Here is a 16,693-nt window from a genome sequence, read left to right on the forward strand (position 1 = left end):
TATTCGCCTACCTCCTCATGCCTTTTGCACACAATGTATATAGACTCTTTTTTTCTACTGTGTTATTGACTTGTTAATTGTTTACTCCATGTGTAACTGTGTTGTCTGTTCACACTGCTATGCTTTATCTTGGCCAGGTCGCAGTTGCAAATGAGAACTTGTTCTCAACTAGACTACCTGGTTAAATAAGCCAACAATTCCCGGTCCCCCATATCATAGTTACGGTCCGCTGGGCAGAGCTTCATCGAGAAGATCGCCCCTGTGCTGAGTTTCATTGGCGTGCCCGTGCGATGTGGGATCACGGCTCCTATCCCAGTCTCGGACACATCCACCTATGAATGCCAAAGAGGGATCTGGATGGGCCAGCACAGGAGCCGAAGTAAACAGATCTCTTAGCTGCCCAAAAGCCCTGTCCGCCTCAGCCCAACCACTGCAACCATATAGGACCCCGTTTCAGCACTGAGGTAATGGGCACAGCAACCTGGCCATAACTCCGGATAAATTTCCGGTAGTAATTGGCAAACCCTAAAAATCACTGTACCTCCTTTACTGTGGTGGGAGTCTGCTAATTACACACAGCTGCAATGCGGTCACTCTCCATCTCCACCCCTGATGTGGAAATGCAATAGCCTAGGTAGGACAGTCGTCCGACAGTTGTCCAACAGTCGTCCAAGTACCTTGCGCACCAAGGACACATGCTCGGCGCGTGTAGCGGAATCAGAATGTCATCGATATACACCACTACACCCTGTAGGGACCCCGCAGGTCCCCCTCATATAAAAAGGATTGGAAAACTGATGGAGCATTCATCAACCTGTACGGCATAACGTGTTGCTCATAATGCCCTGTGGTGGTACTCAACGCTGTCTTCCACTCGTCTCCCTCCCTGATACGCACTAGATTATATGCACTCCTGAGATCCAGTTTTGTGAAGAAGTGCGCCCCATGTATTGACTCAATCGTCGTTGCGATAAGAGGTAGCAGGAAACTGTACCTCACCGTGATTTGATTGAGACCTCTATAGTCAATGCATTGGCGTACCTTCTTCACAAAAAATAAACTCGAGGAGACGGGTGAAGTAGAGGGCCAAATGTACCCCTGAAGCAGGGATTCAGAGACATATGTATCCATAGCCACCATCTCCGCTTGCGACAGGGCATACACGTGATTCCTGGGAAGTGCAGCGTCTGCCAGGAGATTTATCGCACAATCCTCCCGTCGATGAGGTGGTAATTGAGTGGCCTTCTTTTTACAGAAGGCGAGAGACAAATCGGCATATTCTGGGGGGATGTGCACGGTGGAGACCCGGTCTGGACTTTCTAACGTGGTAGCACCAACGGAAACCCCTACACTCTTCCCTGAGAACTCTCCCGACCACCCCGTGAGAGCCCTCTGTTGCCAGGAAAAAGTGGGGTTATGCAGAGCCAACCAGGTAAAGCCTAGTACCACAGGAAACGCAGGAGAGTCAATGAGAAAGAGACTGAGTCTCTCCTCATGATCCCCCAGCATAACCACGGCCAAGTAGATGGTGGCCTCCCTGATTAGCCCGGACCCTAATGGTCGACTATTTAGAGTGTGTATCGGGAAGGGTCTAACTATAGGAAAAACGGGGATCCCTAAACCTAATGGCTAATGCTCTGTCGATGATGTGGGGGAAACTCAGGGAAACAAACAGGCACAAACAGTTGATCAACAGAGGACTCTGGATGAGTGTGGTGCAAACTCACCTGGGGTGACGCCAGTGTGGCCTGCCTGTTGCCTCGACTCCCAGAGGAACCAACACGGCACCGACCGGCAGTGTGTCCTCTGCTGCCACAGATGGCGCACGTGATGGCTCATCCTCAAATCCCCTTAAGAGCAGCCCCTCCTAACTCCATTGGCACCGGAGTGGGGGTGCTGGACAATGGAACCGACAGAGCCCCCTCTGGACGTCCGCGGGTGATCAAAGGAAATGTTGGTCAAAGGAAATGGTGGCATCCCTACAGGCCAGCTCACGCTGGACGTCCTCTCATAGGCTGCATCGATAATGGTTGATCAGGGCCCTGTCGTTCCAGCCTCCTCCGGCGGCCAAGTTCCGGAATTCCAGGGCGAAGTTGGCGCTCCTCTCTCCACACGGCATTTGCCCACTCCAGCGCTCGCTGAACGCCGCCTGAACAAGGAGAGGAGACGACTTCGGTGGAAGTCGTGACAATAGCTTAGTAGGGGCAGGCTTTCAGATATTTATTTTTGGCCACCCATGAGAGTAAATGTAATTCTGGTTCATCTGCTCTGTTGTTGGAATATGTCAATAATAATGTTCTGAATGCAATATTAGAATACAGTGCCTTCTGAAAGTATTCACACCCCTTGACTCTTTCCAGTTTGTAGTGTTACAAAGTGGGATTAAAATGGATTTAATTACCATGTTTTGTCAATGATCTACAAAAAAATACTATGTCAAAGTGGGAAAAAAAATCTACCACTTCACAGGAGTGAAAAAAATATGCCTTCGGGAACATGTGAACTTTCCTGTGCCTTAATCCCCCTTAGTCAATACATGTTTGAATCACCTTTGGCAGTGATTATAGCTGTGAGTGTTCTAGGGTAAGTCTCTGACAGCGTTGCAAACCTGGATTGCACAATATTTGTACATTATTATTTTTTTATTCTTTAACCTCTTGATGCTATGGGGCGCTATTTCATTTTTGGATGAAAAACGTTCCCGTTTTAAACAAGATATTTTGTCACAAAAAGATGCTCGACTATGCATATAATTGATAGCTTTCGAAAGAAAACACTGTGTCCAGAACTACCAAGATATTTTCTGTGCGTGCCCTATAGAACGTGAGCTTCAGGCAAAACCAAGATGAGACGGCATCCAGGAAATGAGCAGGATTTTGAGGCTCTGTTTTCCATTGTCTCCTTATATGGCTGTGAATGCGAGAGGAGTAAGTCTGCCCTTTCTGTCGTTTCCCCAAGGTGTCTGCAGCATTGTGACGTATTTGTAGGCATATCATTGGAAGATTGACCATAAGAGACCACATTTACCAGGTGTCCGCCCGGTGTCCTGCGCCGAAATTGGTGCGCAAAAGTCAGCTGCAAGTATTTTTCCATGTAATTTAGAGAAGAATTCAAGCTTCCACGAACGATATATCAATGAAGAGATATGTGAAAAAACACCTTGAGGATTGATTCCAAACAACGTTTGCCATGTTTCGGTCGATATTATGGAGTTAATTCGGAAAAAGTTTGACGTTGTAGGTGACTGAATTTTCGGTTCGTTTCGGTAGCCAAATGCGATGTACAAAACGGAACGATTTCTCCTACACACAGACGCTTTCAGGAAAAACTGCGCATTTGGTATGTAACTGAGAGTCTCCTCATTGAAAACATCCGAAGCTCTTCAAAGGTAAATGATTTTATTTATTTGGTTATCTGGTTTTTGTGAAAATGTTGCGTGCTCAATGCTACGCAAAATGCTAAGCTAGCTTGCAATACTCTTACACAAATGCTTGATTTGCTATGGTTCAAAAGCATATTTTGAAAATCTGAGATGACAGTGTTGTTAAAAAAAGGCTAAGCTTGAGAGCAGACGCATTATTTTCATTTTATTTGCGATTTTCAGAAATCGTTAACGTTGCGTTATGCTAATGAGCCTGAGGCTTTAGTCACGATCCTGGATCCGGGATGGGGAGTTTCAAGAGGTTTTAAGCTCTGTCTTCATTATTCATCTTCATATGACAAGGATTAAAAAGGATTTGCCAGTACATTGTCGACTTGATTCATGATGACTGCTAGCTAAGATTTTGAAAGTAAGATGTTAACATGATCAGTCCAATCAAAGCTACTTTACATATAACATGATTTGACATAATTTTATCTGTGGCCAATGACCTTGAGACTTCTTCGAAGGGCACTACTAATGTAACTCTATGGCAGGACCCAAAGGGCTTGGATTTTCAATGTCTACCCTTGCAAATGACTGGTGACATACTTTCCCCATAAGTGACAGAACACTGAGCCAATCACGGACCAACGCTGCTGTTTTCTGCTAGCTTGCCCCACCACCACAGAAAGCACTGAGCTTGGCTGAAATACCTGCATTTTGGAGCTGCCTTACTCAAGAAAACAAAAAAGAGAATGTTTATATCACGTTTCAGGGAAGACCCAGATGCACACAGTGTCAAAGTAACGAAAGTGTATTACTAGAACAGGGGGCAGGCAAAATGACAGATCAAGGGCAGGTAGAGGTCGGTAATCCAGATCAGAGTCCAAAAGGTACAGAACGGCAGGCAGTCTCAGGGTCAGGGCAGGCAGAGGTCAATAATCCAGTGTGGTGTGACAAGGTACAGAACGGCAGGCAGGCTCAAGGTAAGGGAATTCACCCCCGTAGTGGACAAAAATGAATGGCAAATTATTGGCATAGGACAAACCATGTACACATTGGTCAATACCACCCAAATCGGCGTTGATTCATGCAAAGTTTACTTCAAATGCAATATGGCTATTGCCAGTTGTAACACTTCAAAAATCCAACAGGTGGCGTGTGCGCTCCACCGTGGTTTTTCATATTGATATTGGACTCCAAGTCAACATCCAAAAGCCAAATTTTGAAAAAATTGATTTTTTGTCAAAAACTTATCACCCCTTAAAAAAGTGCTTTCTGGACCGTTTTTCAAATTCTTTCGCTTTTTTTGTCAATTACACATGTGTAAGAACTGTATGAATATACTTTTGTCCAATTTTATTATCATAATTTTTTTTTCTTTTTTACTTGCGCATTATTGCATGTGTTTTGTCCATCTGCAATATGATTTCATAGGAAGTCAGAAGTCAAAAGTCAATAATTGCAAAATTTCATAAAAAACTTCACACACCCCTAAAAAAGTGCTTTCTGGACCGTTTTTCGAAATTTTTCCGAATTTTGTGTCAGTTACACACGTATAAGAACTGTATCAACATACTTTAGTCATATTTTATTATCATAATGTTGTTGTTTTTTACTTGTGCATAAGGCATATGTTTTGTGGGGGCCAAATGTCATAAGAAATTTGACATGCTCAAAAATCCTTCAGAAATGCAAAATTGACTTGCCTGATGAACTCGGGATGGCCGGGCAGTGATTGTTGTTCCTTTCAATCACTCGTGGTGTTGATTTCATCATGTCCATTTGTTTATGTTTTCTCACTTTTGCAAAGTCACTGTGCATTTGCCATATGGTTAACTGGGCATTCACCATCACCAATTTGTCATGCTATAAAAATCGTGCAGGAATGCCAAATTGACTGGCCCGATGAACTCGGGATGGCTGGGCAGTGATTCTGGTACCTCTCCATCGCTCGTTTGGGTTGATTTCAGAATGTCACTTTTGGTGATGGTACCTCACTGTTAAAACATATTGCAAATGTTGTCTCACTTTTGCAAAGTCACTGTGCATTTGCCATATGGTTAACTGGGCAGTCACCATTACCAATTTGTCATGCTATAAAAATCATGCAGGAATGCCAAATTGACTGAACCGATGAACTCGGGATGGCTGGGCAGTGATTCTGGTACCTCTCCATCACTCGTTTGGGTTGATTTCAGAATGTCACTTTTGGTGATGGTACCTCACTGTTAAAACATATTGCAAATGTTGTCTCACTTTTGCAAAGTCACTGTGCATTTGCCATATGGTTAACTGGGCAGTCACCATTACCAATTTGTCATGCTATAAAAATCATGCAGGAATGCCAAATTGACTGAACCGATGAACTCGGGATGGCTGGGCAGTGATTCTGGTACCTCTCCTTCGCTCGTTTGGGTTGATTTCAGAATGTCACTTTTGGTGATGGTACCTCACTGTTAAAACATATTGCAAATGTTGTCTCACTTTTGCAAAGTCACTGTGCATTTGCCATATGGTTAACTGGGCAGTCACCATTACCAATTTGTCATGCTATAAAAATCATGCAGGAATGCCAAATTGACTGAACCGATGAACTCGGGATGGCTGGGCAGTGATTCTGGTACCTCTCCATCGCTCGTTTGGGTTGATTTCAGAATGTCACTTTTGGTGATGGTACCTCACTGTTAAAACATATTGCAAATGTTGTCTCACTTTTGCAAAGTCACTGTGCATTTGCCATATGGTTAACTGGGCAGTCACCATTACCAATTTGTCATGCTATAAAAATCATGCAGGAATGCCAAATTGACTGAACCGATGAACTCGGGATGGCTGGGCAGTGATTCTGGTACCTCTCCATCGCTCGTTTGGGTTGATTTCAGAATGTCACTTTTGGTGATGGTACCTCACTTTTAAAACATATTGCAAATGTTGTCTCACTTTTGCAAAGTCACTGTGCATTTACCATATGGTTAACTGGGCAGTCACCATTACCAATTTGTCATGCTATAAAAATCATGCAGGAATGCCAAATTGACTGAACCGATGAACTCGGGATGGCTGGGCAGTGATTCTGGTACCTCTCCATCGCTCGTTTGGGTTGATTTCAGAATGTCGCTTTTGGTGATGGTACCTCACCGCTTAAACATATTGCTAATGGACAAGAGTCACCTGCAAGTCACTGTCCATCAGTCAATTTGATATCATTTTGACACCAAACTGATACAAACTGACACCAAACCCACTTTTCCCAACTCGTTTAGGAGCCAAGTATCACATACTTCAGAGCTGGCCCAAAATTCACAAGGCCTTCGGTACAAAACATAAAAAAAACATAAAACACATAGTTACTTTCTAGCTACGGGGCCAGTTCGGACATTATGTGTAGTCCTATGTGAGGCGACCCCGAATCCCGAGTTTCGGCTCGATAGGTCATTTGGTGTCCGAGTAAAAGCCTAATTGGTGCTGAAAATCCACTTTTTTCCATGCCTTGCTACGGGGTCCTTGAATGAGCTATCGGACCGAGATGTTGGGTTCTGTCTCTATGGGCCGAGACGGTCACAATGCACCTAGTCTTGTGTCTCTGGGACATTTCTAAATGTCGCCATTTTCGTAATGGTCAAAATGAATTGAAGTCATTGCAAATGTTCGACGCTGTTTCTCGGTCCGAGAACCTCCTAGAGCGCCGTAACTCACCACGCACTATCTACCTGAGGTCTAGAACAGGATTCTAAAGTTTCGGAACTCTAGGTCTGACGGTTCTTTTTAGCTCGAACAAAGCTAACTATTGGAGGCACTGTCAGTCTCTACACACCCCAATACGTCCCTCCATCCAAGTTGTGTATCTGTGTGATTTATTTTTCCTTTGAATTTTTATGGGAAAAATGACTGATTTACAGTTCATGGGGGTTGTCTAATCACACATATGAAGTTTTGGACAGATCTGATTTTTTTAACCCTTCCAAACAGCCCCTGAGACACCAATTATGGCACTTCCGGTTGGCACAGGAAGCTATAAATACACACATGTCTTGACTGACATAGAAACCTACGGAATCCTGAGTTTTAAGTCTTTAAGTTGAGAATTGACTGATCTACACAGGGTTGAATAATGCAGAGTCATTTCCACCTTTGGAGGTGATGTACATCCAAATACCTTTTGGGTCAATTTAACCACTTCCGGTTGCTCCAGGAAGCTTAGAATCGACACAGGTAGACCTCATAGTGGTCTGATGGAATGTCATAGAAGACAGGTTCATACAGCATTCATAACCCATATAGACTCCAGGTTGTATTTAGGGGAGCAGGCAATGTATTCCTATGGGGAGAGAAGTCAATGCACACTGTTTTTATGTAAACACCTTCTTTTAACTGTGAAAGGTTAATGCCACACAGTCAAGGTTAGGCTTGCACAGATCGGGAGGACCTTAGGAACAGTCCTGTGGTTGAATTGTCTTTCTAAACCTAACGGTTCCGCCGCTGTCACCCAAAATCAAATGACATTGTGGTGCAGGCTTCATTGTGGGCCTATTTTTCTCATGGTCGCTGCGCTCAGACCGAGCGAGCTACGGTCAAGCGGGGCGCCTCGTTGGACTCGGCACGGCCTTGGGATTATGTTTATGCCATTGCCTGCTCTCTGTGTCTTTAAACACAGCGCTTTGTCACTCCATCCTTGCTGTGTGTGTGTGTGAGAGCTTTTCTTTGACATCTTTTGGGAGAAATGACTGATTTACAGTTCATGGGGGTTGCCTAATCACACATATGAAGTTTTGGACAGATCTGATTTTTTTAACCCTTCCAAACAGCTCCTGAGACACCAATTATGGCACTTCCGGTTGGCACAGGAAGCTATAAATACACACATGTCTTGACTGACATAGAAACCTACGGAATCCTGAGTTTTAAGTCTTTAAGTTGAGAATTGACTGATCTACACAGGGTTGAATAATGCAGAGTCATTTCCACCTTTGGAGGTGATGTACATCCAAATACCTTTTGGGTCAATTTAACCACTTCCGGTTGCTCCAGGAAGCTTAGAATCGACACAGGTAGACCTCATAATGGTCTGATGGAATGTCATAGAAGACAGGTTCATACAGCATTCATAACCCATATAGACTCCAGGTTGTATTTAGGGGAGCAGGCAATGTATTCCTATGGGGAGAGAAGTCAATGCACACTGTTTTTATGTAAACACCTTCTTTTAACTGTGAAGGGTTAATGTCACACGGTCAAGGTTAGGCTTGCACAGATCGGGAGGACCTTAGGAACAGTCCTGTGTTTGAATTGTCCTTCTAAACCTAACGGTTCCGCCGCTGTCACCCAAAATCAAATGACATTGTGGTGCAGGCTTCATTGTGGGCCTATTTTTCTCATGGTCGCTGCGCTTCCTCTCTAGGTTTCTTCCTAGGTTTTGGCCTTTCTAGGGAGTTTTTCCTAGCCACCGTGCTTCTACATCTGCATTGCTTGCTGTTTGGGGTTTTAGGCTAGGTTTCTGTACAGCACTTTGAGATATCAGCTGATGTACGAAGGACTATATAAATAAATTTGATTTGATTTGATTTGGTGACTGTAAATGTGCTGCTGGAAAACAATTTAAATACGTTTTTTTCCCAACGTTTTTCTGACACTGGCCATATTCAAACTGTTGTTGAGCACTTGTAAAGTAAATTTTCTGCGCTCTGGTACACTCAGACGAGAGTGCACTGAAATCCGTGAAGATAGTCGGCTGGGAAAAAAAAACATTTTTTACAAGGTTCTTATGTGATAAAAACTAGTTCATTGCATCCGCCGTGGAGCCGAGTATCATAATATGACCATATATCCCAGCTTCTTGCCGTCGTTTTGAAGTAATCGAGAAAACAGGCCTTATTTTAGTGCAATTTTTCACCCTGCCAGCTCCTATTGGTTAATTTGAGCACCGTGGCACCAACTCACCTTGTGAACGTTCTATTCCCAGCTTATTGTTCAATGTCACAATGCCTGCTTCGCTATTGTTGGCAATGAGACCTGCTCACATTGTTTTATAGTTAAAATGTAAACAACAAAAATAATAATTTAATATTCCTATGGGGGAAATATACAGTTGTGGCCAAAAGTTTTGAGAATGACACCAATATTAATTTTCACTAAGTCTGCTGCCTCAGTTTGTATGATGGCAATTTGCATGTACTCTCGAATGTCATGAAGAGTGATCAGATGAATTGCAATTAATTGCAAAGTCCCGCTTTGCCATACAAATGAACTGAATACCCAAAAAACATTTCCACTGCATTTCAGCCCTGCCACAAAAGGACCAGCTGACATCATGTCAGTGATTCTCTCGTTAACACAGGTGTGAGTGTTGACGAGGACAAGGCTGGAGATCACTCTGTCATGCTGACTGAGTTAAAAAAACAGACTGGAAGCTTCAAAAGGAGGGTGGTGCTTGGAATCATTGTTTTTCATCTGTCAACCATGGTTACCTGCAAGGAAACACGTGCTGTCATCATTGCTTTGCACAAAAAGGGCTTATTGCTGCCAGTAAGATTGCACCTAAATCAACCATTTATCGAATCATCAAGAACTTCAAGGAGAGTGGTTCAATTGTTGTGAAGAAGGTTTCAGTGTGCCCAAGAAAGTCCAGCAAGTGTCAGGACCGTCTCCTAAAGTTGATTCAGATACGGGATCTGGGCACCACCAGTACAGAGCTTGTTCAGGAATGGCTGCAGGCTGGTGTGAGTGCATATGCATGCACAGTGAGGCGAAGACTTTTGGAGGATGGCCTGGTGTCAAGAAGGGCAGTAAAAGAAGCCACTTCTCTCCAGGAAAAACATCAGGGACAGACTGATATTCTTCAAAAGGTACAGGGATTGGACTGTAGAGGCCCAGGGGAAAGGTTATTTTCTCTGATGAATCCCCTTTCCTATTGTTTGAGTCATCCAGAAAAAAGCTTGTCTGGAGAAGACAAGGTGAGTGCAACCATCAGTCCTGTGTCATGCCAACAGTAAAGCATCCTGAGACCATTCATGTGTGGGGTTGCTTCTCAGCCAAGGGAGTGGGCTCACTCATAATTTTACCTAATAACACAGCCATGAATAAAGAATGGTACCAACACATCCTCCGAGAGCAACTTCTCCCAACCATCCAGGAACAGTTTGGTGACAAACAATGCCTTTTCCAGCATTATGGAGCACCTTGCAATAAGGCAAAAGTGATAACTCAGTGGCTCGTGGAACAAAACATTGATATTTTGGGTCCATGGCCAGGAAATTCCCCAGACCTTAATCCCACTGAGAAATTGTGGTCAATCCTCAAGAGGCAGGTGGACAAACAAAACCCACAAATTCTGACAAACAAATGGGCTGCCATCAGTCAGGATGTGGCCCAAAAGTTAGTTGACAGCTTGCCTGGGCGGATTTCAAAGGTCTTGAAAAAGAAGGGTCAACACTGCAAATACTGACTCTTTGCATCAACTTCATGTAATTGTCAATAAACACCTTTGACAATTATGAAATGCTTGTAATCATACTTCAGTTTTCCATAGTAACATCTGACAAAAATATCTAAAGACACAGAAGCAGCAAACTTTGTGGAAATTAATATTTGTGTCATTCTCAAAACTTTTGGCCACGACTGTAGGCATGTCTGTCTATTTTGCCAAAAATCTCGCAATGTGTGTATTTTGGATTTTTTAATCATGAGAATCTATGCTTTCTAATTATCTAAGCCTGTGCAGCTAGCTCGGTTGTCATCAAATGCTAGCCCCAAAATTATTTTTGCTCTTGGAACACTGAGCTCCCCCCATTGTTTTCCTATGTGGAGAGAGGCATGCCGGTGTATTTCGCCAAATATCTCACTGTGTATATATATTTTTTTCAAGTCAGGTATAAACAGTGTAAAATGGCCAGCTAGTTAGCGGGGTGCGCGCTAATAGCGTTTCAATCGGTGACGTCAATTGCTCTGAGACCCTGAAGAAGTTATTCCCCTTGCTCTGTAAAGGCCGTGGCTTTTGTGGAGCGATGGATAACGATGCTTTGAGGGTGGCTGTTGTCTGTGTGCAGAGGGTCTCTGGTTCGAGCCCAGGTAGGGAAGTGGAGAGGGACAGAATCAAAACTGTTACGCGGGCAACATTTAATCAGGTGAATCTCCTCTTTGGAATTATGTAAGTCTGGGCAGTGAACTTGTTTGTCATCGATCGCTAGACCAGAAATAGTCAGTAGTTTATATTTTTCCCCTACTTTTTCATTATGCAGACATAAGCACAGTTGGCAGCATCGAGGTGCGTAAGTTTACAAGTAATTTTTTTTCGTCCAACAAACAGATTGTAGTTGTAAAATAAAAAGGGATACATTTTTCATGGAATTCTAAGCATCACTCTAGTCAAAACAGGCTATGCGAATGTTCAATTCCATTAATTTGCTATGGGCTCACGCTAGTGTTCCAGTTTAGCCAAAGTTCTGAAAGCCATTTTTCAGCCTTGGGGTAATTTTGACTTGTTCTATTGTCCAGCCTATAGGATAGCCAGAGCGAATTTATGAAAACACCCGAATGTCCATTGAGAAAGCACAACAACTATACCATTTAGGGCAAATCTGGTCTGTGATAGGAGGGGGGATTTTCACACTTAGCTCAGCTATTAGACTATTCTTTAGTAAAGGTTGAATAGTCTATTCTTCAGCTATTAGCTCCCTTCCCAAACTTGCAACAATTGTTGTTTTGTCGAGAGCAAAACTTTTTTATTCTCAATCAAAATTAATTGTTCTGAAAGCTACTTTTTTCAGATACAAAGGAAGTCAAAGCGGACATCTACGAAGATGGCATCTCAGGTATGCAGAACTGGGCTGTATTGACATATCTTAAAAATGACATCTGCTTCTTTAGATTGAACGATCATATCTCAGTTATTTTTTTCATATTTTGAAAAAATAAGATGTTTTCTTTACTTTCAGAAAGTGAGTTAACCAAAGGGTCGAAAATGTAGATATTGCCAGATGTTCACCGTCCGAGGACCATGCCGTGGAAGATGTATTGCTGGCAAAAGTGTCCATAACCAGAGGTAATTAAACTGTTCTGTGATCTTTTTCTCCATCTCTGCCTGTCTTGTTGTACATGGAATCTGTCTCATGCATTAATTAAAAAACCCTTAAGATGTCAGCTGCTAATTTTCAGATTTACACCCACATAAACACAGCCATTTTCACTGGACTATCTGTTGCTATCTGTTGCTGCCAAGTCATGATTTCCCTGGGGGCTAGCCTTTCAATAACCAAGTGGTGAGACACATACAGTGGGGCAAAAAAGTATTTAGTCAGCCACCAATTGTGCAAGTTCTCCCACTTAAAAATATGAGAGAAGCCTGTAATTTTCATCATAGGTACACTTCAACTATGACAGACAAAATTAGGAAAAAACATTCCAGAAAATCACATTGTAGGATTTTTAATGAATTTATTTGCAAACAATTGGTGGCTGACTAAATACTTTTTGCCCCACTGTAGCTCTCTATATTGAGAATGTTTCAGGTACACTCCGATAGGTGCCTGCGTCACATACAGTATCTTCTATTGACATTATCTTCTATTGTTTGTCCTCATGTGTCTGTTTTTCAGCATAAAGTACTCTGTAGCCACTTAGTGTGGACACCAGGTGAGATCACACACACAATAACAGTCTCTCTTCTTCACGTCATCCATCTCCCCCTTCTCCCTAAATCCTCAAGTTTATATCAGCTGTTTTAGTGAACCCCTCCCGCATCTGAACTGGCTGACAGAGGGCACAGCATGATCATAGGTGAGATGTCACATGGTCGGGTCAACAGGAAGCGTTATTAAAGAGATGCTTTACATTGAAGTATAGACAAAAGTGTAGCAGTCCCAGAGTTAATGATCCAAGGTCAGTTTTGCATTTCACCTCCTGATGTAAGGTGACTGACAGTGTTGGAATAAAAAAAACAAGGCTTAATCATGCTCTCTCTCTATCCATTTGTCACTCATCTGCGTTTATGTTTTGATGTGAGAGAGGAGGCCAGTCCCGTCATCACTACCTCACCTGCTCTTAAGATAACCTTCGGCCAACTGGGGGCCCAAGGCTGGTTAGGAGACACCACAATTGTGATGAACTAAGAGAATATTAGGGTAGCACTGTAATTCATGAACCTTCGGGCCAACTGGGGGCCCAAGGCTGGTTAGGAGACACCACAATTGTGATGAACTAAGAGAATATTAGGGTATCACTGTAATTCATGAACCATATGCTATCTGCCGCTGTTCTTACCTCTTTTCCTTTCTGCCTTCCACACCTCTCTCCCCACCTCGTCTTTCTTTTTCGTTTCATAATGTACACCATAAGTGCATTGAAGTACAGATTGAACTTGTATTTATAATATTACAATAATTATAATGCATTTATGTATTTATAACACCGGGATAATTAACTTCTTTCAAAGCGTTTCACATTCTCCACTGGTTGAAAATAAGTATCTCATTGAAATACTACCCTGTGTCCTCAGATTAATGCATATATGTTTATATATTTTGTATATATGAATTACAAATCACTCATGTTTCTAGTCTATTGCATAGTTACAATGTGTAATCCTTGATGTCCCAGAGGCAGGATTTTATAAAAACTGTTGAAGTGTATAATTTTAATACATACATGCAGACACAGCATCATTCAAATAATGGAGTTTGATATGACTGAAAAATAATGTCTCAAAGAGATTCATACCTGAACCGCACCTTTATTTGCCAATGAAGAGTAGATGATCAGTGAATATATTCAATGTACAGGCTACAATGTGGGGATCTCATGTGTGATAATAACTACAGAACATGTATATAGGACTTGCGTCCTTGGCACAATACATTTTTATATTCTACTCAATCCATAGGCTTCATTAATGCCACTCAGTCTTGAAGTTTGTTGATACAACAACTTTGATTGCTGAGGTTCATAGATTGGTATGAATATTAGTTCAGAACCTAACGTTTTAGTGTCCATTCACAGATCGGCTACATACTGTAGCTAGCTACACATCCATAGGCATACAGTTATTTTTATCCTCCACTACACAATAAGCAAGTAAATAGTTAGGTAGCTATGTTACTTCAGTTGCATTGCAAGGTAAGCTTACACAATTGCACATTCAATTTGCTGTAAATGCTTTAGCTAGCTAGATTCTTTACATCCACTGTTTCACAAGACGACAGCCTGGTTTACTGGTTTTCTCAGTAGTCCCTAAAACATTAAACACAAATGACAAATTCATTCTCCTAACACTAGCTTGCTGGCTAATGTTGCTAGTCAGATAATTTACCAAAATCGCTATTTAGCAAGTTAACTTTGACAGAAAAATATGCACAAACATTTGTCTCAACATATTCCTCTCAATTGTAAATGTTTTGCTTGACTTGTTAAGACGTTATAACAACGTACATTTGGTTCCACAGTAATGATTTGTCAGCCATCTTTGTTGAAGAACTCCAACAGGCACGGGTGGCTCGCATCAAAATTCGTCATTGGAACAACTCAATATGATTGGTCATATAAAAACCTTGAGACCTAAATGCATAATGAGTGCTCTAACTCCCCCTTGTGGTGGTCTGGAGCAATGAAGCCATGACGCTGGGTACCTCTAAGTCCCGCGGTGTAAGCTCACAACTTTTAAAGGAGGGACCACTGTACACTACCGTTCACAAGTTTGGGGTCATCTAGAAAAGTCCTTGTTTTCCATGAAAACATGCATGAAATGATTTGCAAAATGAATAGGAAATATAGTCAAGATGTTGACAAAGTTATAAGTAATGATATTTTCATTGAAATAATAATAGTGTCCTTCAAACTTTGCTTTCATAAAAGAATCCATTTGCAGCAATTACAGCCTTGCAGACCTTTGGCATTCTAGTTGTCAATTTTGTTGAGGTAATCTGAAGAGATTTCACCCCATGCTTCCAGAAGCACCTCCCACGGTCAAGCTGCTCCCACAACAGCTCAATAGGGTTGAGATCTGGTGACTTTGGTGGCCACTCCATTATAGACAGAATACCAGCTGACTGCTAAATAGGTATTGCATAAATAGTTATTGCATAGTTTGGAGCTGTGCTTTGGGTTATTGTCCTGTTGTTGGAGGAAATTGGTTCCAATTAAGCACCATCCACGGGGTATGGCATGGCTTTGCAAAATGGAGAGATAGCCTTCCTTCTTCATGATCCCTTTTTCCCTGTACACATCTCCCACTTTACCACCACCAAAACACGCCCAGACCATCACATTGCCTCCACCATGCTTGAGAGATGCCACAAAGAACTCCTCCAGCATCTTTTCATTTTTTCTGCATCTAACGAATGTTCTTCTTTGTGATCCAAACACCTCAAACTTAGATTCATCTGTCCATAACACTTTTTTCCAATCTTCCTCTTTCCAGTGTCTGTGTTCTTTTGCCCATCTTAATATTTTATTTTTATTGGCCAGTCTGAGATATGGCTTTTTCTTTGTAACTCTGCCTAGAAGGCCAGCATCCCGGAGTCGCCTCTTCACTGTTGACGTTGAGACTGCTGTTTTGCAAGTAATATTTAATGAAGCTGCCAGTTGGGGACTTGTGTGGTGTCTGTTTCTCAAACTAGACACTAATGTACTTGCTTGCTCGCTCAGTTGTGCACCGGGGCCTCCCACTCCTCTTTCTATTGTGGTTAGAGCCAGTTTGCGCTGTTCTGGGAAGGGAGTAGTACACAGCATTGTACGAGATCTTCAGTTTCTTGGCAATTTCTCGCATGGAATAGCCTTCATTTCTCAGAAGAAGAATAGACTGACGAGTTTCAGAAGAAAGGACTTTGTTTCTGGCCAATTTAAGGCTGTAATCAAACCCACAAATACTGATGCCCCAGATACTCAACTCGTCTAAATAAGGCCAGTTTTAAATCAGAACAACATCAGCTGTGCTGACATACTTACAAAAGGGTTTTCTAATGATCGAATGACCTTTAAAATGATAAACTTCGATTATCTAACACAACGTGCCATTGGAACACAGGAGAGATCGTTGCTGATAATGGGCCTCTGTACGTCTATGTAAATATTCCATTTAAAAAAATCTGCCGTTTCCAGCTACATTAATTATTTACAACATTACCAATGTCTACACTGTATGTCAGATAAATTCAAAGTTATTTTAATGGAAAAAAATGTGCTTTTCATTCAAAAACAAGGCCATTTCTAAGACCCCAAACTTTTGAATGGATGAGTACATATTGTATGCTACAGTACAAAAGACAACAGTATATACAGATAATAGGCACTTACATTGATAGGAACGTACACATGTTGCAAAGTACTTCTGGCGCCGAC

Source organism: Oncorhynchus masou, chromosome 31, assembly GCF_036934945.1.
Source record: "Oncorhynchus masou masou isolate Uvic2021 chromosome 31, UVic_Omas_1.1, whole genome shotgun sequence".
NCBI classification, from domain to species: Eukaryota; Metazoa; Chordata; class Actinopteri; order Salmoniformes; family Salmonidae; genus Oncorhynchus; species Oncorhynchus masou.